Source organism: Cavia porcellus, unplaced genomic scaffold (genome assembly GCF_034190915.1).
Source record: "Cavia porcellus strain 051 isolate PalLab524CR breed Dunkin Hartley unplaced genomic scaffold, mCavPor4.1 scaffold_13, whole genome shotgun sequence".
Classification (NCBI taxonomy): Eukaryota; Metazoa; Chordata; class Mammalia; order Rodentia; family Caviidae; genus Cavia; species Cavia porcellus.
In genome coordinates this window covers 52,578,279-52,603,156 of record NW_026947496.1, presented here as the reverse complement: position 1 = coordinate 52,603,156, position 24,878 = coordinate 52,578,279, and positions in this window count along the sequence as shown.

Sequence of the window (24,878 nt, the reverse complement as noted above, 5' to 3'; positions counted from 1 at the left end):
AACCTGCGATCCCTTCCTTTTTTCATATATTTTCTGCTGATCTTCAGGTCGTTGGAACTTACCCTGAGGAATGCTAGTAATAGGCATGCATCAGATGCTTAGGTAAGCTGGGCATGGTGGCTCACACCTGCAATCCCAGCACTCATGAAGCTGAGACAGCAGGATTGCTGCAATTCTAAGACCTGTCTCGGCTACACAAAGTGAGTGTAAGGCCAGCCTGCACTACATAGTGAGACCCTGCCTCAAAAACAAAAACAAAAGACAGACCCTTAGGTAACAGGAGCGGGAGAAGGAGTTCCATAATATTTAGTAAGTAACAAACATGTTCATTATTTGTATAACATACGTAACTCACTGTGTAGTGGACCTGTGCTTTACAACTTCTTAAAAAGCCCAAATAATCGATGTCGGACTACTCAGTGTGATAATAATAGGTTGTTTCGAGTGAAGTAGACTCACAGGAAATAATTATGTGATTATTATTGAAATAGAGTTTACCATATGCCAGATGCCATTCTAAGTAATTTATAGGCATTAAAATCTCTGCAGTTTGTGTATCGAAAAACTGAAAAACAAGATTAATACATGAGGAATTTCCTCTCAGTTATATAGCTAGAAAGTGGGAGATCTGGAATTTGGAACCGAAAAAGATATAGAAATCTAATGAATAATTTTTATATTGATTACATGATGAGAGGGTTATGTCTTATGTAATTATGAAAATTAAATGCACCCTGTTTCTTGTTGCTGTGTTTACTACGGCTCCTAGAACATGTATAATGACACCTATGGCTCACATTCTTGCTCAGTTGGGCACCCGTCTGCCTTCTGTACAGATGCATATCTCATACATGTTCTCGGAAACTTCAGTCCTAGCTCAGCCTCTTCAGTACTACAAGGTGAAAGGAGAAGAATGACCCCATTTCCTGAATTCGGGTCTCCCCATATTATCAGGGACTGGCCCTCCACTGGGGCTAGAAAACTTGCAGAAAGCTTCTGATGCCCTGAGTCCTAACTGCGTGTGAGTAAACCCCTCCAGCTATGCATCTATGCCACACCAGATGCTACTGCAGTGACCTGTGGGAAGCACATGTGATCCCACTGCCTACATTTGGTGACTCTTTCAACCCAGGAACAGAAACGAAGGCTGTGTCAAAATGTGGCAAGGTCTGGAGCTCATTTCCCCCTCCAGGGCATTATCAGGATTTATATTTCCTGTGATTCACACCGTTTCCTATCCACACCCAACCAGCTTCCTAGTCCCTAGGGCAGCAGCCTGTCTGTGAACCACTTTCCCATAATGTGTACTTGTTTCCCAGGAGCCAGAGGCAAACCCTGATGTTTGCTACTCCATCCTGAATAACATCTGTGATGGTTAGTGCTGAGAGGCTCCTCCCAAAGCTTTGTGCAGCCATGGATGGGGCTTTTTCAGAGGTGGCTGAATCGGTACTGGGGATCGAACTCGCGACCATGCACTTGCAAGGCAGGTGCTTATGCTGCTGAGCTAAATCCCCAGCCCCTGAATCTAGAGTATGTGACTGATTCATGGTGTAGTGCTAGAAGGTGGACTTCTTAGTACTGCTGAAACTATTAGGACTTCAGCAACTTGTGGAGAATTTGAAAGAGATGGCTTTTGCATAAAGGGATATGCAAGAATCTTGGTGGGGGAAGCAGGAGCAAAATGTTATGGCTTGTGTCTAAATGTCTCCCCAAAGCCTCATGTCATGATAGGTGGGGCTTTTTCAGAGGTGGCTGGATCTAGAAGGTGTGACACTGGAATTGATTCATGATGCAGTGCTGCAGTCAAGGGCACTAGGATTCAGGGTGTGAGTACTACCTGCCTTAAGTAGCTTGGATAAGATCTAAGGGATAGAAACAGCCATGGTCTTCCCTTGCTGGCTTTGCCATCTTTGCTACTGCCATGAAGTGCTTCTCCTCCGAGATGCCTGTCTACTGTGCCGCCTAGACTTTGAACCAGCTGGTCACTGACTAAAACCTCTACAAACTGTGAGCTAAGTAATCCTTTCCTCCTTAAACTTTGGGTGTCAAATATTTTGATCAGCAATGAGAGAAGTAACTAAGACACTTTCCAAAGGCCTTTCCTCTGATACATCACCTTCAGATTCTGATTTCCATGCATGAATTATGACAGACATTTTCAGACCCCAACAGTCAATGAGAAGCTAATTTGTTTTGCTGCCAATGATCAATCTAGTATAATGAAAGCTCTGACATCTGGAAACATGAAGAGGTTTCCATGCCTGGCTTCAGGCTTCTGCGGTGACTTTGATGGTGTATTCCTCCCAGGGACAGCCATTGTCCCCATAGCCTCACAGTGGTTTGATGGTTGCCTAATGCTTGGCAACCTCCTCAGTGACAAGAATTGAACTTGAACTGCATGAGGATGTTAGGAAATCCTGCCCCAGGAGGAAATCTCTATGGATGATGTCAGAACAATTAGATAATAAAAGTTGCCAACTGCACAATTATTAACAAGCTTAGGAAAACTAATTAAAAATTGTCAGTTGATGCTCAACATTAAAATCCTTTTTCACACCTAAACCTATTTTTATTTCCAGGTTTTTTCCCTCCTTGAAGTTCTAAGAGTCTTAAAGATAAAGTTGCCTGACAAGCATGAGGTCCTGAGGTCCTGAGTTCTGTCCCAGAACAACAACAACAACAAAAAGATAAAATAAGTCAATAAGTTAGGCTTGTACTTTTTCCCCTAAAGTATTAATTCATAGATTCCACAGACTTCAACTCTGAAGGAAATGGCACTATTAATTTGGAATCACATCTCTAAACTTCAAACACACAAACGATTTGCATCTTAACCTAGTCCACTAATGGGTAACCTGACAGATGCTAAGAATGCACATCCGAGCTCAGTGGTGGCAAACCTTTGCCTCACATAGTGCAGCAGGCTTTTTGTTACCATTGAAAGATCTAAATTTTTACCATCACTGTCTTAGATCATTATCTTGAGGACACCCCCAAGACCACACAAGTATCCCCTATCCTGTACCATAATGTAGTTGTAGGAAACAACCTGGGTGAGTCCTCCTGAATGCAGAACAATTGCTTCAGCATTAGTTAAACTAAACCCTGTCTCCATGCACTGATATGTACGGAGCTGGCTATGCTATTTCCTTCTCCCCTCAATTGGCTCTAAGTAATGCAATAAGGCTAGCTAAGGTACTGATTGGTTGAGCCCAGTGGGATGGCAGAGCCAAATATCTCCAGGAATGTCAACTGGGTTTAGGCCACAAGAGTTTATGATTTCCTAGGGCACAAAAGTTTACATATCAGAAACTGAAGCAACAGCCTCCTAAAACCATTCAAACGCTACCCTAATTGAGTTATGCACACTGGTCTTTCTGCATATCATTCTCCCTGCATATTGCAGAGGTATTTGCTCTCCATCTGGCCAGTTCAGCTCACCTTGCTCATGTAATTCCCACCATCCTCGCTGTCACTCAGCCTTAAGCCACTTCATTCTTCATGAGGTAATAAATTCCAGGGAGGCCTTGGATCAAGGCCTTTGTTCTGTGTATTCTTTGGTGGACCTGACTCAGGATCTCTTGGCTGCCCATAGTTATAGATATGTCTTAGTGTCCTTAGTCTCTCCATGAGTTGCACTGGAGATGGTAGATTGGAGTTAACTGGACAGATTTCCAATAATGTATCAGTGGCATTATACAGCAAATGTAACTTTCTAGACTGTAAAGTGCATAGGAAAAGGGATTATAACATTTGGTTTACAATATTTTAAGGGATTATAATATTCAATATTACAATAGTGGTCTCCTTCTGGAGCTCCTGCTCTCGTTTCTGAGTGCAATTCTTTGATCCTAATAAACTGCCTGTGCCTCTTACAGATGTGTCCTGAAATGCTTTTCTTTTTCTTTCTTTTTTGGTACCAGGGATTGAACTCACGACCTCATGCTTGCCAGGCAGGTGCTTATGCCACTGAGCTAAATCCCTGGCCCTGAAATGCTTTTCTTGACAAGAGTTGGTAAACGTACTCTGGAGGGGGGAGGAGGAAGGTGATGACCCCATCTCTTCTTTGGAAGGACCTCCTTGCACCCTAACTGATTACAACATCAGACTCCAAATATGGTGAGTGTCACAAATGATGCAGACGCAAATGCCTGAGAATCCCTGGTCCCGACTGACACCAAGCGTAGCTACCATAACCTAATGCCGTGAAGTTCCATCAGGTTTTTTCTAACAAAGACAAGCCCTTGGAATTCCTTCATAACATCACAAGACCTGCAAAGAGTGCCCTACCTGTCCCTGCCTTATCCCCACAGATGTCTAACAGTGCCGGGTATCTAAAGATTCTCAGGCTTGCATACACACAGACTTGCATAATGCTAATAACAGCTGATGCTTTAAAGCCTATTTGACAGGTTAGTTTTCCCTCAATTCTACCAAAAATGTAATCTCCCAGAAAAGGGAGACTCCATGCATTGAAGAGATTAACAATGACTTTTATATGTAACCTTTGAATATCATAAACTGTTTCACGCCAGAAATTATTTGTATGTAAGTAACAAAATACACATACAAACTAAATAGATTGCAGAACCCCTTGAGGAGTTTTAGTTTGTGTTTACCCCGTGCCTGGGGTAAAGTTCTTTCACTTCCTAACAGACCTGATGTCCTGGTCACATACTCAGGTTCAAGAGTGTGAAGACACTGGCTCCCAGTCTCTCTTTGGCCTGATCTTGTTTGTACCTGTTTCTTTTAAAATATTTACAATGGAGAATTTTGAATAAATGTTAAAGTTGGGAGAATAGCTTAATGTATGTGTGTGTACTCCTCCAATTGTTTCCAGATGGTATTTCATTTATTCTACAGTAAATCCCACAGGTCGCGTCACATCACTTCATAGATATTACAGTATTATAATATTTATGTCAAAGCAGTTAGGCCTTTAAAATGTAATCTCAGTGTTATTATCTTGATAATAAAATGAATAATAGTTTTTTACTGTCATCAGATATCTAAACAATGAAATTTTTCGAAAGGTCCTATTAGAGTGACACTTTATAAAATGTGAATCAGTATCTAAACGGAAACTACCTATTAAGATTGGTTAATAAGCTTAAGTTTTAAAAAAAACTTCAAATTCTCCCCATCATATATCATATTCCTCCTGACGTAGTTCAGAAAGAGTTCTTTGGTTTCTACAGATGATGGAAATAACTTTTCATCATAAAACATTTTCACATATGTTATATTGATGCTTTGTGAACCCTATGCTATGCCTCAGTGTCCGAATGAATGACAAATTAATTTACTCTTTTTTTGACTGCTATGTATACAGGTACTTCTTTGGCCTCATGGAAAACACTGCGAAGGAAATACTGTTATCTCAACTTCATAGCTCAGGAAACAAAGCAATAGAATGGTTAAACTGTTTGTCCAACATGTAAAGGAATGAGCCAGGTGCTCTGGTTTGACAGGTTGTGTCCCTAATTCTCAAGCCATAATACCTCTCAAATGCCTCCGGGGACACACCACTGAAGACCCAAGTCATAGCTCTAGGCGCATATAGAGACTTTTCAGGCTTTCTGTTTTCATTTTGTTGATAAGTTTTACTTATCCTGGTTTTACTGAAAGGTCTAGTTTTTCTCCAATTTCAGCCTGGGGCAGAATTTACAGCCTGCGTGTTATCCAATGAGCACTGTCTACAGTGATCAGGTGTGTTTCCTAAGCTGGTTCAGTGAGTCGTGAGCTTTATGAGGATACTACGAGGGTGGCCCTTTTCCTCTGGTTTGGAACTGCTGTCCCCATCTTACTGTCCCTTACAGTCTGAGAAGAGAAGTAATACACAGAGGATAGCTGAGCCAAGTTGGAGAGGAATGAGGGCCTAGATACTTTGAGCCCTGGACAAACCATGCCTGAAATTAGATTAACATTGGTCTTTTGGGTTGTATGATTCGATAACTTTCTTTTGGGATGAATGTAATTTACTTGAGTTTTTCCTTCACTCAAAGTAAAATTTACCCTGACAGAGAACACCATAAAATCAAAACAGTAGAACAACTTCATCCACTTCTTCCACATGACCTGACTTTCAATTGGTGGGCAGCAGAATCACAGATAAAATTCTGGCTTTGTGTGATATTATCACACACAAAGACTAAACAATCTGCAGGCAAATAGCTCATGACTCCCAAAATACTGTGCACATCTACCAAAGCACACACATGTTATTGCCTGTATCTTGTTGCCACTTTGAGATATGAATTTAATATTTTCTTGCAGTGGATGGAATATTCTTTTTACTATGTGGCTAATTCTTTTCCATATCATTGTCAATGTAAGCACTATTTGGTCTTTGAGTAGATCTTAAGTAATGCAGTCTGTCCTGAATGAGTCACTGTTCATTTGCTAAGCATGTCTTGCATATACCTCACAAGGTATATTTTGATTAGTGTTGATTTTTTACACTTGCAGGGCTATACTATGGCTTTTGTGGGCTCTAGATACTTCCACCTTTATGAGCCTTTCCTTCATAAAAAAGCAATAAAGATTATATTTGATCACTAGTTGAGTATTAAGACAAACATAATTCAAGACTATATTGATTTTATAATCTGATTTTATGAGAAATTACAACATTTCACAGTCTCCTAAATGTACCCTGGGCCATAGGCACTGTGTTTGTCATGCTTCATGACAAGCCTGCCCTGCACACTTATCAAGCACTAATCACTGCAATTCAGAAATAGTATGGTTCCTAGGCCTGGAACCTAAAAATGATTCCCTCTACATACTGTACACTGCCATGATTCAGCAGACATTTCTCTTTTCTTGGTGTAAGGAGCAGGGACTTTGCAACCAGATCAAACTGAGTTCCAAGTACCAGCTCCCACAGTCACCAGCTGTGAAGTTTTCATGGTGGCTTCAGAGTCTCAAGTGTACCATTGGAGATCACAATGGTGCTGACCTTGCAAAGTTGAGAGTTAGAAAATGGGATGCACGTAGCTGCAGATTTGGCCCCCTAAAAAGCGCTTCATCATAATCTGAGTAGTGTAGCACCTGTGACCACTCCACATGCACTTAGTGTGACATGGGACTGAGAGTGTGGGCTTCAAGATCGGGCTGCCAAGATTTGATTCCAGTGTCTGCTCCTAGACAGTAAAATGACCATGGGCGAGTAACTTAATCTCTCTCTGCCTCTGTTACTCTGCTTAAAGAGAACATCTTTCCAGATGGCTCCTGTCTTGGTTTTCTCATTGCTGAGGCAAAATACCTGATGACCAAGATTAAGGAAGGAAAGTTTATTTAGCTAACAGTTTGTAGAAGTTTCAGTCCATAAACAGTTGGCTCCAAGGCAGGGTGGCACATGGCAGAGGGGCAACAGTTCACAGCAGCTGAACATACCAAAAACAGTAAGAGCAAAAGGAAGAAAGCAAACCTCTCTTCCTCCCTTCTATTGTATGCAGACTACCCATCCTAGGGTGGGTATAGCACTCACACCCCCAATCCCAGCACTAGACAATGAGCCAATCACAAACTCTAGATTCAGCCATCCAGGAAAAGCCCACCCTTCCCTTGACTGTATGAGACTTTGGGGGAGAGCCAGACACAAATCATAACAACTCCTCTAAGAATAAGAAATATATTATTACAGTGCTTGGTATGTAAGTGGTGGAATATAACATTATTTATTTTACTATTTTTAATATTCTATTTAAAAACATGGCTGGTCTCCCTCTATAATTGTTCAAACTTTCTAAAAATAACTTTAAAAAACAATTTTATAAAAATAACTTTGCCAAAAACAATTTAAAAATGTTCTGGATATCCTTCTCTTGGACTTCATCACTACTATCTTACATTGAGGCTATCTCCTGGGCTGTATGGTTCATTTCCATTATCATTAGTGTTTTGAACCTGAGAGAAAACCATACGGAATGTCCCATTGTCCTTAAATACCCCAGTGTATAATTGAGAAAAACAATGACATTCTATAAAATTAGCATCCCACTCTCCCAAATGGCTCAGTGGATCCAGTATGCAGATCCTTTTCAAATTTTGTCAGCTTTGCAGTATGTTTATTTTCCTTTCTGGTCCAGGGATTTGTTTTGCATCTAGCCTTCATGTTTTGGACTCTTCTGATCTAAAATGGTCTCTCAGTCGCTCCTCATATTTCACATCCCTTGCACTTTTAGGGAGCATAGTCTTTTCACTCTGTTTGGGATCACACAAAGTTTCCTCATGATAATCTCTGGCCACACATTCCAGACTGGAATATCTTGGAAAGGATTTTGTGCTCTTTTGGGTGCATTACAAAAGGAGACCCATGATGTCAATGTGTCCCTTCACTAATGACACCAACTTTAATTCGTTGGGTTAAGTTGCTGTCTATGGTTATTCCACTTTAAGTTCACCACTGTAATTGATTAGTATTTTATAGGTGAGGTTTCTGAACATTACATCTAAATCCCATTTCTTACCAGATCTCCACTCACCACCACTGGTACCCTTCCGTGAGTCACACTGCAGTGTTTCATCTCTACCCTCTCATTTATTATTTGCTTACGTATGTTGCTATAGAGCTATCAATCCCTATTTTATTTGATAGATTTTACTTTCTTGTCTTCTTTGTTTTTAAGCTCACCATCTGCACTACTGGCAAGTGGCAGCTCTTGAATTCTTTGATCCAGTCTTCCTTGATATTTACTTACATTCTGGCATAACAAGATGTTCCAGGTTTATCTTGAACCTTCTCTGTCTCAACCCTGGAATCAGTCATTTAACCAGAAACACTTTGGAAACAGATGACATTTAGATACCAAGATCTGAGCACTCATTGACTCACTGCTACTGGGGTATAGATGCTTGTAGGCTCTCTCAATAGAGCTAGAAAATGTACATACGGATATATATTTATAAATGTCAGTGTATATCATGCACATGTCCTAAAACAATGGGTTAATACATGAACTCCAATATTTCAATTTCAATCTAGCACCACTAGGTTCCATCTAGGCATCCTCCACACCATAAGGAGCTACTTGGGCAGTAAGAAATTAGGTTCCCATCACCTTCAATGTGGTTAATTTATTTACTTTTCCAGCCATCATGCTGATTTCAAGCCATGGAAGAAAGACAGAAGAAAAGGAGGGCCTGGGGATTTAGCTCAGGGGCGTAAGTGCCTGCCTTGGAAGCATGCAATTGTGAGTTCGATCCCCAGTACCGTCTCCCCCCCCCCCCAAAAAAAAACAAAGTAGAAGAAAAGGAAAGGAAAGATAAATGCTGAAGCTGGGCATGGTGATGCACACCTGTAACACCAGCACTCTGGAAGGCCAAGGCAGGAAGATCACAAATTCAAACAGTGCCTATGTAACTTAGTGATTTGGCATGACCCTGTCCCCAAATTAAACATTTTATTTATTTATTTATTTTTTTAATTTTATTTAAGGATAAAAGAAAAAAAAAGCAGGGAAAGGGTACAAGTTATACAGATTTACAGAAAAAAATGAACAGTAGGAAATCACTAGTTAATGGATTACATATTGTCATCTTAGAAATAATTGTTCAAGTCACAAAATTAAAGCTTGTAAAGTGGACATTCCATCAATGATACTGCAAACAGTTCTGTTCATTGATCCAATAAAACTCTGTGATATCATTTTCTATCTTATACACTTAAATATACATGCAGTTATATAGTTTGGAGCACTTTCTTTTCCTCTCTTTTGTACCATGACTATTACACATTTTGGGTTTCATTGCTCCCACGGTTCTTATTACTTTTTTGGAAGAGAGTAAAACCAAATGTGATATAACAGAACAGAATCGGTCAAGTCAAAAGGGTGGACATAATAGATAATGTAAAAACATAATACAAGGTGATCAACAATGGTTACCATAATGCCTCCCGCTATCTCTAATAGAATTGCCTATATCATTAGTTATAATACAATTGAACAAAACAGTAAAGAATAAAACCGACAAAACCAAAACATTGGAGACATTGTAGGTCTTCAAAAGTAGATAAAAGTCAACAAGAATGGGCGTCATAATGAATCTCATTATCTTCACAGCTGATGCCTAAACTTTCGAACCTGATACTATCCAGCAAAACAGAATAGGGGAACATCAGTTAAAAACCAGATGGTGAGAGTAATACAGGGCTTTAAATCAAGGTAATGAAAAGTCAAAGTGGGTTACTATAATATATCCTGCTATTTTTTTTCCTTTAATTAAAAGGATAAAGATAAAAAAGTAAATAATGGAGTGGAGATTGAGATAAAAGAGGGCATAACAATGAAACAGCGCAGATCAAAACATAACCATTTAAGCAGAATAGTGTTTCACCACCAGATAATCCTAACCTAAAAGTAGTTACCATATTGTTTCTTTCTTTGAAATCCTTGAGTACAACTTCGTATACTGTAGCATTAAGTATATCAAAACAATGTAAAACCATTCAAGAGAATGACAGCATTACAGAGTATTTAGAATCGACTAACAAAATGAACAATGGTTTCTGTATAATCTCCTTGTCTTTAAAAGGTTTTTGCTTATACTATCGTACATAATAAAATCCAATAAGATACAGCCTATTTAGACCATTGGAGACAGAAGGACAAAAGCTAGATGAGACTTCAAAACAAGATGATACTAAATCTGTATTACCTATTAAGATGTCATTTTCTCCAAAATAGCTGTTCCTATCATCCAATCTTCTCTGCCTCATTTCTGTTAAGCTCTTTTTCTGTCAGTAGCTGTCAGTTTGTCTTCTTCATTTTGTTCTCTGCTCCATTCGTTGTGGCCTCTCTGCCATTATTTCTGCATTCTTTGTATTTTTCTTTTTTTAGAATATCCTGCAATACTCTCTGTAGAGTTGAATTGGTGGTTGCAAATTCCCCCAGTTCCTCTTTATCCTGGAAGCACCTTGTTTTTCCATCAATTTCCAGGGACAGTTGTGCAGGATATCTCAATCTTGGCTGGAGATTATTATCTTTCAATGCTTGAATTATTTCCCCCCACGCTCTTCGTGATTTGATGGTTTGTGCAGAGAAATCTGCTGTAATTCTGATGGGTGTTCCCTTGTAAGTGGTCTGTTTCTTGTCTCTTACAGCTTTTAATATTCTGTTCTTGTATTGAATTTCTGGAATTTTTATTATTATATGCCTGGGTGTAGCTCTGTTTGGGTTGTAGGTAACTGGGGTCCTGTATGCCTCATACATCTGAGTATCTTTACCTTTTGCTAAATTAGGAAAATTCTCCTGGATTATTTCTGTGAGTAGCTTTTGTAGTTCACTTGTTTGTGTTCCTACTTCTTCTTTTATGTTCTTAATCCTTAAGTTATGGATCCTCTTATCATCTTCTTGTCTTTGTATTATTGCTGTTTGTTTCTTTGTTATTTTTAAGAAGTTTTTAATTTCATTCTCCCATATTACAAGTCTGCCCTCCAGTTCAGATAGTCTGTCCTTAGTTTCTTTCAAGCTGTTATGCCAGTCTTCTATAGACTTCTTAGTATCTTGGTAGTCCCTTTGAACCTGCTTCACGTATTCTATGCTTTCTCTGTATTCTCCATCAAACAATTCTCCCCTTTTTTTCTGTTCTTCCATTCCACCACCTGTTTTTTCTTGGGTGGTACTTAGCATTTCTCTAACTATTCTGCATACTTCTAGCTTCAGGTCATTGATAACTTCATTCCTGAATTGGTCTATGAGGCTCTCTATATGGTGCCTTATGTGTATTGGTGTGGTGTCTGCTATTGCCTGTTTCTCAGAATTGGGGGCCGAGGAGCCTTTCTTGTTGCTGCCTCTTCCCATGCTGCCTCTTCTTCTCTGTTCCTTATATATGCAAGCTTATATAAGAGGCCCAGCTTCTCTCCCAGTCAGCCACAGCCTGATCGAATTGCGCCAGTTAGGTGTTCCCGCTCACTGCTGCGCACCAGGGAGTTACGGACCAGGCAGCCTACGCGTCTCCCCTCCCGGCCACCGTCAGGCTCTGGGATCTGGGTTGGGACAGCCTACCAGGTCCGCTGGCAGCGTCACGCAGGCCAGGAACTTTTTACCAATCCCGCCCGAGAGGGGGATGTGTGACTGGAGTCGCCACCGCGCCCTGCTCCCGCAGGACTGCTCGGGCCCAGAAAGTCCTCTGCTGGAGTCAAACTGTGGTAGAGTGTCAGTTTCTCTCACTCACCTCACCACAAGTCAGTGCACACCTCCCTGCTGTTCGCAGATTGCCGTTCTCAGAGCTTCCGCGCGTCTCTCTCCTTGCCGAGCCGCTGTAGAGGCAGCCAGCCGCCGCGCGGCGGGAAACCCAAATCGCCGCTTACAATGGCGCGGTTCTAGCCTCCACACCGAGTCTTTTCTGTTCCTGTTTTAGCACCAGGACTGCATTCCAAGTTGGCTTCTCTCAGCCCAGTTCGTTCCTGAGTCAGCAGAGCATATCTCCACCGACTTATGTCTCCTTAGTCCGCACCATTCCTGGCTTCTGAGCCGAGTCTTTCAGAGAGCCTCCGGTAGTTGCTGTTATCTGTCTGCCATGTTCTCCCGGAAGTCAAAATTAAACATTTTTAAAAAGGGTTGGGGATGTAGCTCGTGCAAACACCCTAAGTTCAATCCCCAGTACTGCAAAATAAACAAGCAAGTGGACAAATGAATAAGTAGATGACTTGTGACTTCTTGAATTCAAACTGAACAAATCCTAAATTCTACGGGAAACCTGAGGGTACATCTGTCACATCTGGTTTGAAATTCTGCCTCCGAATGTCTCAGTAAGAAAGGTGTTCTTGGGCCAAGGCTTTAGCTCAGCAGCATAAGTGCCTGCCTGGCAAGCGTGAGGTTGTGAGTTCAATCCCTGGTACCACAAAAAAAAAGAAAGCTGTTCTTCACAAATGGCAAGTATTATCTTAATGAAGTAAAAGAGAGAGCGGATTCATGTCAGCCAGTGTGGGAAGGGCATTTTCTTCGATGTGTATGTAATGTTTCATATTTCTGGGAAATTACTTTGAGAAAGTCTGATCAATTTCAATAGAAATAAATATGATATTCCCAAATAGTGCTCTTATGGAGGCTTGAAACTTTGTTTTTCAGTTAGAGAGTTTTTTTGATTTGAGAGAAAAGTCAGAATATCTTTAATTATAATTTAATATCTTACATATTCAATATTTACTATAAATATTATAAAAATTTATTGGCATATTAGTAAAATGATGTTAGTAAGTCACTGAAAGATGACTTTGTTCTGAGCTGTTCACCTCGAGGCCACTCCTTTTCCAGGAGGTTGGTCCTCATGGGTCCAGGGACCCAGGACTTTGTGATACAGTTGTACACGTTGGGCACTGCACATCTTCAGAGAGCCATCATTCACATAGTAAATGATTTTAAATATAAACTGAACCCCTGGTCCCCAGGAGATGCACAAAGCTCAACCTACACAGTTGCACAAAATGGTCCTGGAACTGGCCAGTATTTGATACTCGTTGAGTATGTATATATGTATGTATGTATGTGTGTGTGCGCATGCATGCGTGTATGTACTGTACTCTCTTTGCCTTTCTATGAAGCCTTCCTGCATCCCTTTGGCCAATGGCAGTGAATTATGCCCACCTTTCGTATCTGAAAGCACCACTGTCCACACCAGCATCAATCAGGTCCTAGAAGCAGAGCTTCTGGATGATTAGCATAACCACTCTATTATTCTGTTGTACTTTAAATAAATGTTTTCTGAGGGTGATAGGTTTTTACAGTTACAGGCTCTCTAAGAAACACTCATGATAGAGCAGGACGGTGATTTGTGCTTTGCTAATAAAGAAAGTCACATTAAAAAAAAGAAATTCCTTTCTTCAGAGGAGGCAGAAGAGCATTGTCTAGTACCAGGCCTATAAGACTGTAATCTCCAGAAGATATGCTCTTTTAAAAAAAGAAGAAAACAATAAAATTTAATAATAAAAAACCAGTGTTTTTTTTTAATTTCACTATTTACATTCCATAGAATCTTGTGGATCAGAAGCAGACTGTGTTTAAGAAAGACACATTCATGCTTAACTCTGCCTGATGAAGAGGTGGACTGTACTTAACTCCATCTTGCATTGGAATCCCAGGTCTCGCTCCTATCAGCTACACAGCCTTGGGGACAGCGAGTGTCTGAATCCAGTCTCCTGCTCTGTAAAGGGCCTAATAGTGCCCCATTGCAGAGTAGGAGGAGGGTCAGATGAAGCCGCCTTAGTCTGATCACACTGCTCCAACAGAACACCACACCCTGGGCAGGGTGTGAAGAACAGAAATGTGTTTCCTGTAGTTCTGAAAGCCAGGAAATCCAAGACCAGTGCGCCAGTATTGGTGTCTGGTGAGAGCTGTTTTCTGCTTCCCAAATGGCACTTTGAGGCCACATCTCCACATGACAAAGGGCAGAAGGGCCAATTTCTCTGCAACCTCTCTCATAAGGGGAACATCCACTCATAGACTCAATCACTCCTTCAAAGGCCTCATTTTTTTTCCTTGGTACTGAGGATTGAACTCAAAGACTTAATACTAAGCTACATCTCTAGACTTTTTTTTTTTTTAAGAGAAAGAATCTTAGTTGCTAAATTCCCCTAATTGGGTTCAAATTTTTTATCCTCTGCCTCAATCTCCAAGAGACCTAAGATTATAGATGCATGCCACCATGCTTGGCCCCAACTCTTAAGACCACAGCATTGGAGATTAAGCTTCAATAAAAACTGGGAGGAGAGAAAATGCAACATTCAAACCACAATACAGGTAATGAATGAAAGTACTTAGCATAGAGTTGAGAGTACAGCTCAGTGGTAGAGTGCTGCCTAACTTGTGTAAGGTTCTGGGTTCAAGTCCAAGTATTGTGCAGTAAAAAAAAGTACTCAATGCCATACTAGTCATTAATATGTGCTTAATAAATGATATTACTCTTATCACAATGTTCTTGCTCATCTCCATGTTACCTCAAGTTTTTGGAACTGAATTAGAACATCATGCCCAGCAGCAACATTCCAGTAAAAGGCTTACGTGGCAGAACACTTATCCTTTATTATATGAGGTTACAAACTTAACTAAATTTAGATGGAAGCTCTCCTCCTGTGGGTGACTCACTCGCCTCCTTTCCCATCCAGAACTGAGCTGCAACGAGCAGATAAAGGAAGACTGCAGAGCCAGAACCCAGAGCCTTCAGAGCCACATGGATTTCCTGTCCCCTTCCATCCCTTCATCTCCAAGCAGATTGTTTCCTTTTTATTTGTCCATCCCTCAAACATACACATACCATCCTCCTAAAAAGCAAGGTGGAAAAATAGCTGATATTTTATTTGGAGAAAAATAATAGCCCATGAGTTTGGGGAAAAGGAAATCCTTGATAAGGTGGAACCTAAGCAACCATCTGCATCCTTCAGCTCACTTTTAAACTGCTTTTTAGAAAGCATAATCCAAGTGCTATTTGCAAATAAGTGCTTCTCCTTAGAATACTCAAGGTGATGTTAAATATGGAATTTAAAGTCAAGAAGAACCAGGCTTAAATATTGCCGCTATTGTGTGTGGATCCCAGAAAAGTTACTTCATGTCTCTAAGCCTCGATTTCTTTATTTGCAAAATACAGCAAGTCTAACATGATGTTACTGTTAATCATGACAAAGTTTGAATGGAGGAAGAAATGCCTGGCAGATCAGTAAAGCACAGTTCTGGGTGTGTCTATGGATGACTGATATATTAGCCAGCAAAGAGAGAGAATGTCGGCCTTAAAATAAGTGTTAACAACCAAAGGGTTTGTAGCCTGGATGGAATAAGAAGGGAAGGAAGGAGGAAGTATGCTTTTTTGAAGCGCTCTGGTCTTCCTGAGCTGGAGTGTATTTTGCTGCTGCATCCTGTGGACTTTAGTCTCCAGGTCTCCAATTTCTTAAGATTTCAAAAGCAGACCCTCACTGGGGACCCTCTTGCAGGTTTCCAGACCTTTGATCTTGGGGTGGTGCTGAGTCCTTGATCCTCTTGTCAACTGGCTTCTATCTTCTTGATCTGAGCAGTTACTGCATTCTCCAGCTTTCCTGAGTACATTTGCCTATTGTGGACTCTCCCATCTCTGATCGTATAAGCCCAGATAATGAATCCCCTTGCATAATTATACATATAATCTACTGATTATACTTCTTTAGAGAAATACATAAAACTAATCTGCAGAAAGGATACCAAGGTGCTTCGTGACAGCGTATATGAGCAGTTTGTGCAAAAGTACCCTATAGACTCCACACTCAACGCAGAACAGCTTTTGCTCTTCTCTCAGCTCTTTATCCCTATTGTTTTTAGAGTGTCCCTTGAAAAATCCTCAGGTGATTGTGTTTTTTAGATTCACCTCAGAGGCCTTCAGTGATATTGCTATGAAACTCTGAGGCTTTAGAATGAATTCTGGATTTAAACACTGGCCCTGCTACTTAAAAGCTGGGGTGGCTGAGCAGTCACTTAAGCTCTGTGAGCTAGTTTCCCTCATCATACTGTGTATCACGTTTTCCCTAAAGTGTTATTAGAGGTAATTGAGGCCCCGTGCAGCTCCCAGGATACACTGAAAGCTCAGGAAAGAATAACTGATGATGTTGATGAGGAGGAGGAGGATAGGAAAGATTATTCTGATGTCTGCATCAGAATAAGAGTTTGGCTTTTAGTTATGCCTCACACATTCACTACATATTACATGTGCTTGAAGACAGGGCCGATACCTGCTTTCCATTTTAGTTGTTGCACTTAGCAACTAAATTACAGTAGGTGTTCAATGAATTTGGTTGAATCGATGAGTTGAATAAATGGATTGTTTGGTGATAGAAAAGGATGTTATTTCACGTATGCATGACGCTAGCTGTGAAGTTGGACAAACATGTTTTTGTATCTTGACTCAGTTGAGCTCTGTGTGAACGTGGCAAACTTGCTTGCTTTCTCTGTCTCAGATTCCCTACCTGTACAGAAGGAATGCTACTAGAATCTCTAGATCCCTGGAGGGATGAGAGAGTTAAGTGACATGATGTATTTAAAGACCTTAACATTGTACCTGAACCACAGGTGGTGCTCAGTATTGACTTGGAAGAAAAAGTAGTGCATAGAAAGCTCCCCTTTGAAATAAACTCCCAGGGAAAGATGGGCAGTGGAACTCCCCCACTGGAACTCATGTCGTGTTTCCCTAATTTCCCATAAACACTCTTCCACATTGGGCTGCACAAACATTTAGGAAGACTGGCCATCTTCTTATGTGACCAAGACAGCAAAAATAAATGTAAGGACCAGTTACCTTTCTAAAGCACCATAGCCTCCACTTGATAATTCTGTACCACTCACTGTACCATTATTATGAAGCGTGCAAGTAGCCGGTTTTGGATTCTTGTCATTTCTTGAAAGGATGAGCATTTCAATCTGCTGCTGTTTGCATCCATTTAGATAATGACACTAATGCCAACAGATCCTTTCAACTCTACTGTGCCTTCCATTCAAGAACTGGGCCTGGAGGTGCTTTTAGAGACCACATCCATAGACTAATTCTATCATTAAGGAGCTAGAGAAATCCCTGGGGCAGCCAGAAGCAAATGCTAACTTTTGCTAGCGACAATACACAAACACCAGATTAGGAAAGTAAATGGCAAATAATTCACTCCATTGAAAATGCAAAGAAAATTGATGAAGCCAAAAAGAAAGGAAGAAAAAAACCACAGTGAGTGGCACCATAATTTAGATGTTAGCATCAAATAGCGAAGAATCCACTAACCAAAATTACCTCCTGTGGGCTCTGAACATCATGGAGGCACTGGGGAATGACTCAACAGTAAGAGGAAAGAATCTAATTGTTGGCACCTACCTCTTTCTTATCATTGGCTAAGCTCGAGATTTGTACGCTACTGGGGTCCAAATTGATCTGAACTTCTGGGGCACTCACATCTACTCTTATTCCTTTCAAAAGCCTTCATTCCCCTTGGCTTTATTTTTTGTCATGCAGCAAAGAGCAAATAGGACTTAGCTTTTTGAGGAGACTCAATTATATCGGAAATTTGCAACCTTACTATTACCTCATAAATACCTTGGGGAACACGAGGGACGCTATGAACCAGTCACCTGTATAAATGTGTTCACAAACAGACACACTCAGACTCAGTCAGTCTCAGGTTCATTTTATAGGAAATGTATGGCAAGCTTGCTTATCTCAGTATCATGCTAGCTACTGAGAAAACAGGAGAAATAAAGCTAAATTCATCCTCTAGATGTTTAAAGATGCCATTTCACTTATGGTTGATATGGAGATATAAAAATGTACAGAACATATGCAAGAGAAATCATGGCTAAATCTGATTCAGGACTACAGTGGAAGGGATTGTTGACCACAGCATTCAAGATCCATCAGCTCACCAGGGACCTGGAGGATCATGGCATTCCTTTCAGAGAGAAAAGTAGTGGCAGAGGGTTGGAGTTGGGAAACACAACCAGCATACGCTATGCAGCCCTCCCTGGGTATGCAAAAGGGACTGGGGTTAGGATGCCCTCAGATGGATATTAATTAATATGTGCAGATGCTGAAAGCCCTTCTATAAAAGTCATAGCACCTGCATGTAACAGCATCTCTACATGGCTTACCATACCTAATACAATGTAACTGTTACTTATAGATTATAATAATGACAAAAAATCTGAAAATATTGTACAGATGCAAGATTTTTTAAAATACTGTTTCTGATCTGAGGTTGGGTGAACCTTCAAGGCAGAGTCCAGTGACCCAGGGGGCAGACTATGCTGTGAGTCTGCTGTGAACACAACAAAGTGGACATAAGGGAGAGACACACTGGGAGGAGAAGGGAAGAACACACAGAGTTTGTAAGTCATGTGTAAGTAAAATTTGGACTTCATCCTGTGGGGAACAAATCTTGTGACATCGGTGAACAACAAAATCAGATTTATGTTTGCAAAGATAATGTTATGGTTCCGTGTAGGAAAAATAAACCCAAGCCCCCATATATCACAGAGACTATCCTCACACTCTATTTGCATGTGCACACACACACACACACGCACACACACACTCACATGCATACATGTGTGCAATTCAATTTTCAGGTCACTCAAAAGCCTGAATGGAAAAGGAAGTGTATTTTTATAGGACGGCAATGTCTAGTTCCCAGTGGGGATGAACTGGAAATATGAACAGATGATGACGTGAGCTTCACAGATTTGTACCAAAAAAAAAAAAAAAAACCAGCCGCTATCTTTACTGAGTCATGAATAATATCTAACACTGGCTGATGGCATTTGTGGATCCTGCAGCCATGGGTGAAAAGTACGGAAAGCGATCCATCATAATCACGGGGGTGGGGTGAGGGTGGGGGTGAGGGGGTGGGGAGGGTGGGGGGAGTGAAGATGAGGGAGGGAAGATGCTGCCTAAAGCAAAATTGGATGTAGCCAAAATTACAGTGGAAATTCCTTAAATTACCCATAAAGTGCAATTCGCATATGCAGTGTAGATTTGCATTATTTAGAAAAGCAATCTGTAGACTATAAGGTTTCTAAAAGGGTGCATGTTGAGACAACTTTTGTACTATTTGCACCGCACTAATGCACACTGAATTGGCATGAGCTGAGCGCATGTAAGATGTGAACAGCACTGCAACATTTCAAGGGGCAAAGTGCTCAATGAAGTGGATTTGTAAAACTTTAATTAGAATTTTGAATTTTTCTCTTCAAAAAAAAAAGCAATAAGAACTGTGGGAGTAATAAAACCCAAAATGTGTAATTGTCATTGTACAAAAGAGAGGAAAAGAAAGTGCTCTAAAGGATATAACAGCATGTATATTTAAGTATATAAGATAGATAACCATATTACTGAGTTTTGTTGGATCATTGAACAGAACTGTTTGCAGTCTCACTGTTTGAAAGTCCACTTTATATGCTTTAATTTTGTAACTTGAACGATTTCTGAGATGACAATATGTAATCTATTAACTAGTGATTTCCTACTGCTTATTTTTTCTGAAATTCTGTATAACTTGTACCCTTTTTCTGTATTTTTCTTTTTCTCCTTAAATAAAATTTTAAAAAAACCTTAATTAGAATAGCTTCAAGGTTGTTCCGTTGTTGCTATTACCGATCAGAAACCTCATCAGCTGTTTAAGTGGTAAGCAGCCAGCACCACCAGAACTGGGGCAAGTCCTACAAACCTGAAAGGCTTACAAGCCAGACCCTGTCTTGTGCCTCAGGCTGTAATTAGTACTTGGTACTTCTGTATGGTTAGTACGTATCATGAGGATCCCAGACAATTGTAACCTTTTATTTCTTTTCTAAATATTTTGGGTTTCAGTCAGAATTTGGAAAAATACATGGGAGAATATATTGTACTTTAAAAGCATTTGTCATGCTTGTGCACGGTGACATGATTGCAATTCCAGCACTCTGGAAGGCTGAGGCAGGAAGATTGCCAGGCAGGCAATTTAGCAAGATCCTATTTCAAAATAAAGAAAAACACGAGGGCTGAGGATGTAACTTACAGTGCTGGTTTTGGGTTCAATTACCAGTACAAAAAAAGAGTCACATGTCCTATCAATAGAAACTGACAATAATTAGTAACTAGGGCTTGATAACTAAGCCTGTGACAGAGAGTAGGATGCCAGGGAAATTGACAGGAAATTGTGTACAGTGAATGCCCTGTCTGAGGTAACAGGGCAACCTGAGCGTCTCCATCTGCCTGCTCTGTGGGTCCCTGACAGGTCACTCTCACGAGCCTCCTCCCCAGCACAACCCCCAGCATCAGGCCCACAGGTGGCTGAAGTTCACCACTGCCTGGTGGAGGCCTGAAAATCCCGCTGGGCAGCCCCAGGGAGACTCTGCTGCCAGGACTGCCATGGCCGTGTCACTCAATTTCAGGGAATAATATCTTTTTCTGAAATTTAGGAGGTGAACTTCAAAGGCTTGCTCTTATGTAAATTTGAGTTCAGGGATACCTGGAAGCTGATTTTGAAAGTCTCTTAAGGAGAGTGTTGTTGCCTCTTACTATAATTGGTCTGTCAGCTACAGAGAGGCTGATTCAACTTGAAAAATACAACACCGTCTCATGCTCAACTTTCCCCTCCTTCCCAGCAGGGCTGCTTTCTGTACACACCCACATCGCCAAGTGTGCAGAGTCTGGTCCTAAATTTCAATGCTTTGAACTCTAACCCCTGCCAGGGCTGCACCAGGTCCTCACAGTCCACCTTGGTCATCTGTGACCTGGGGACAATAATGCTAGCCTGTACCTCCTGGGCTTGTTCTGAGCAGTTAACAAGAATATATATATATACTGTGCCCATCACAGAGCCTGTCACAGGGAAAACAATAGATACCCTGACTTCTTATTCTTGTTATTTTCATTGTAGTATGCCAATTTTTAATTAAAATACATGCTGTGAACATATTACATATTTTCATTTCAAGTTTATCTTCTAAGATATAAGATTGGATGGTGGCCCAAGATTCTGTTGTAAAGGAAGCAAAATTAACAATATGACTTAATGTCTCCTTCATTCTGTCTCTTTTTCTTAGTAAATGAGAAGAAACATTACTCAGCCTTCAATATTCTTGGTCAGATGGACCTAATATAAGGATTTGGTTTCTTTCACTGCATTTTGATGAAGAAGCAAAAGCTATTTTTCCTAAGTTACTTTTCACTATGGGCCAGTACGGATTCATTGCAAAAGATACAGTTTTTGGCTTCCTCAAAAAACTTTAACATCTGTTTCTGTTTTGTGCTGCTCCACAGAGTATCACAAACAGTAATTCATAAATAACAGAAGTTCATTTGGCTCTGGAAACTGGGAAGCTTGGAAAAGAGGCTGAAACTGTGAAACTAGCCAGTCATGAAGGAAACCTCAAACTGTGAGCCAGAATAAATCTCTAAGTTGATTATCTCAGGCGCTTTGTCACAGTTGTGGAAAGCTGACAGACATACCTGATCTCATTTAGATTTTGCTGCCTCTGCAGCTATTGCTGCTAGTGCTGGGCAGCCTATTAAATAACGACAAACTTCTAGGATAGGAGTGTTGATCTAGGAGTTTACACATTGCCCTGGAGCTACAGGGCCTGAGATTTGGAGCCCTCCAGAGGGCAGCACAGTGAAGACCTACAGGGTGGGGCACTTGTGTGTAGAGTAGACATGGGAAGGCAGGCCCTGTCTGATTCAAGGATGTCCAGACTGCAGACTCCTGTTCATCACCCCGTGAGAACTCAGACCTGGGTCAGGCCTCTTGGAGGGACTGGTCCGCCCCTGCTCTAAAGAAGGAGCAAACTCTACAGGTGATACAGTTAGGGAACTCAGCAGCATAGACAGGTGTCCCCTAGGCCACTCTAGAGAAGCATGCAGGCCACTTCCCTGCTTTCCAACATGGCCTGGACCCAGGTTCCTTGTGCCATGGGAGACTCCTGGGCAGAATGAAGATAGGCTGGCAGCTCCTGATGGGTCAGTGACAATGGCAGCTAGACAAGGTCAGCATCATGCACAAGGTCTGCATTTCTGCCCTGTAGGCAGCTAGGAGCCTTGTCCCTTCAGATGCACAACACTGCGGGGAGGCTAGCCCTGGGGAAAGTGGAGGTAAGTGTGGAGGGCAGAGAACTGGGTGACTGTAGTCCCGTTCAGGTGAGCCTCCAGGACTGAGGGCTGCAGGCAGGGAGGGCACTTTTCCTCCTGAGGAGAGTGCAGCACGCACAGGCTGGCACATAGGGCAGGAATGGCCCTGAGTGCTAACAGATATTTTGCTCAGTGTCTCAAAGCCAGGGACCACAGGGGACGGGGTGTGCCACAGGTGCGCCTCCTCAACGGGACTCCGCTGGTAATGAACAGAGCAACACTTGAGTCCACTCTGCTGCCAGGCACTGTTCTGAGCTTTTTCTGTGTTGTGTCCTGACTTGTGGCCAGGTGTCAGAATAAGGAAGGCACAGAATGCACACAGCTACACACACCTGTATGTATGTGTGTGTATATACACATGAAAATGTGTGAGGTTAGCATGTGGCAGAGCCAAAGTCTGAGCTCTGGCTTGACTCAGGAGTCCTCTCTTAGGGACAGAAATCCGCCACCAGGTCCTGTAGGTGCAGATCTCTGCAGCTTCACTGTCAAGTGGTCTCTTTTCATCTGTCCAGCCCTGCCAATTTTCCTCCGCGGTCTTGACAGCTGACACCTCCATGGAAGGTGTAGCCTTGTTTAAGCATTGTTTATGGAGGCAAGCAGCCAGCTGCAGTTTACTACCTCTGCTCGAGCATTCAGTTCTGTTTTTCTCCTAATTCATTAAAAACTTATGCTGAGATTTGTAAACAGCGACATTCAGCCATGGGCACTGGTAAGACTCAGTGGTCTACTCACGAAGTCGCGTGCCACCATCGCTGTTTCATTTTACAACATTCTCATCAGCAGAGCACACAAACCCCAGCGCCAATGAGTAGTCATTGCCAGGGATCCTTGCTCATCAGCCCCTGTCACCACCAGTCTCCTTCCGGTCTCTATGCCATTCCCTCTGGCGGACATGTCACAGGAGGAATAGACTCATACAGCCTGAACAGCCATCTGCATGTGCAGTCTTCTGTGGTGGCTCTGTCACTGAGCATGATGGTTAAAGTTCATGGGTGATGTAGCAGAGTATTTCTTTCCTTTTTATTGCAGACCAACTTTCCATTGTGGAGGTGGAACACATTTTATTCCTCCCACTGCAGGCCATTGGTCACACAGGTGTGATCCATCAGCTCCCCTCCACCTGCATATTCCATCACCATGTACACTTTCTCCTCTGTTTCACTGACTTGATAATGTTTGGATGCTGCAATCATCTCATGATGTCGACCTCCGACATGCTGTGGTTAGGATTCTCTCCCTTTGGCAATACTTTGACAACAAATGTCATTCCAGTAGACAAACACTCACCAGTATTACCTTGGTAAAATTGCCCTGGCCAATTTTCCATAAGAGATGGTAATGATCTTTGCACTTATGGGGAGAGCTGGTTGGGAAGCTCAGCTTTGAGCTTCTGAAGTTTCGTAAAACTGATAGCATGGACTGTGGAGTCATAGGAAGTCAACTCTAAACATGGCCTATTTGTTTCTGGTCTAGCCTTAGTTTCCTAGGCCAAGGCTGAGTCAGGGCCAGGAATCTGCAACTTTTCAAAGGACTTTAATAGTTCTGATATAGGAAGTTTGAGGGTCATATTTATTTCTGAGTAGCAGTGGCTGGGGAGGGGACCACTAACTAAGTATTGCAGTGTCTTAATGACGTGGAAGGTACCCATAATGGTGAATGCTCATGTTCAGGCTTGAGGACATTTCTTTTTCCAGAATCCTCACCTTCTCATAGACTGTATACCTATCTCCTTCCTACATCTCAGACCATGGAAAAGGCAGCCTGCGGAACACTACCTTGGTGTCCCAGATGAAGGGTGGGAGCTCCAAGCTCAAGGCTCATATCCAAGACAAATCTGCAAAGTGGGCTGAGGGGTGCTGGGCAGGTGAAGTGGAGTCTGGGTGCCTGTTCCTGCTCAGGTCATGGAAGCACTGGGTATGGAAAATGGCTCTGGGGCACAGTAACATTTATTTGTTGGTTTGGTTTACTCGAGTCATGAAAAATAGGAAAGTCAAGTGGAGGTTCCAGAGGTTCCAATTCTCAATTTTAAGAGGCTTTCCAAAGCAGCAAGATTCTCCACACGTAGTTCATTTTCAACTGGTGCCCTATTGCAACACAGGGACACGCCAAGGCAAGACTCTGTCAGAACATGGAGCCCCAGTGTTGCCCCTGCCATCTTTCCCTGTGCCCCAGCAGAAGCCGTTACACTGGTTACAAGGTGGTCCCACATGTGGAGGGCAAGTCTCTTCCCACATCCTCCCAGCCTCACCCAGTGTCTGCGTGATGGGAGGGGTGTG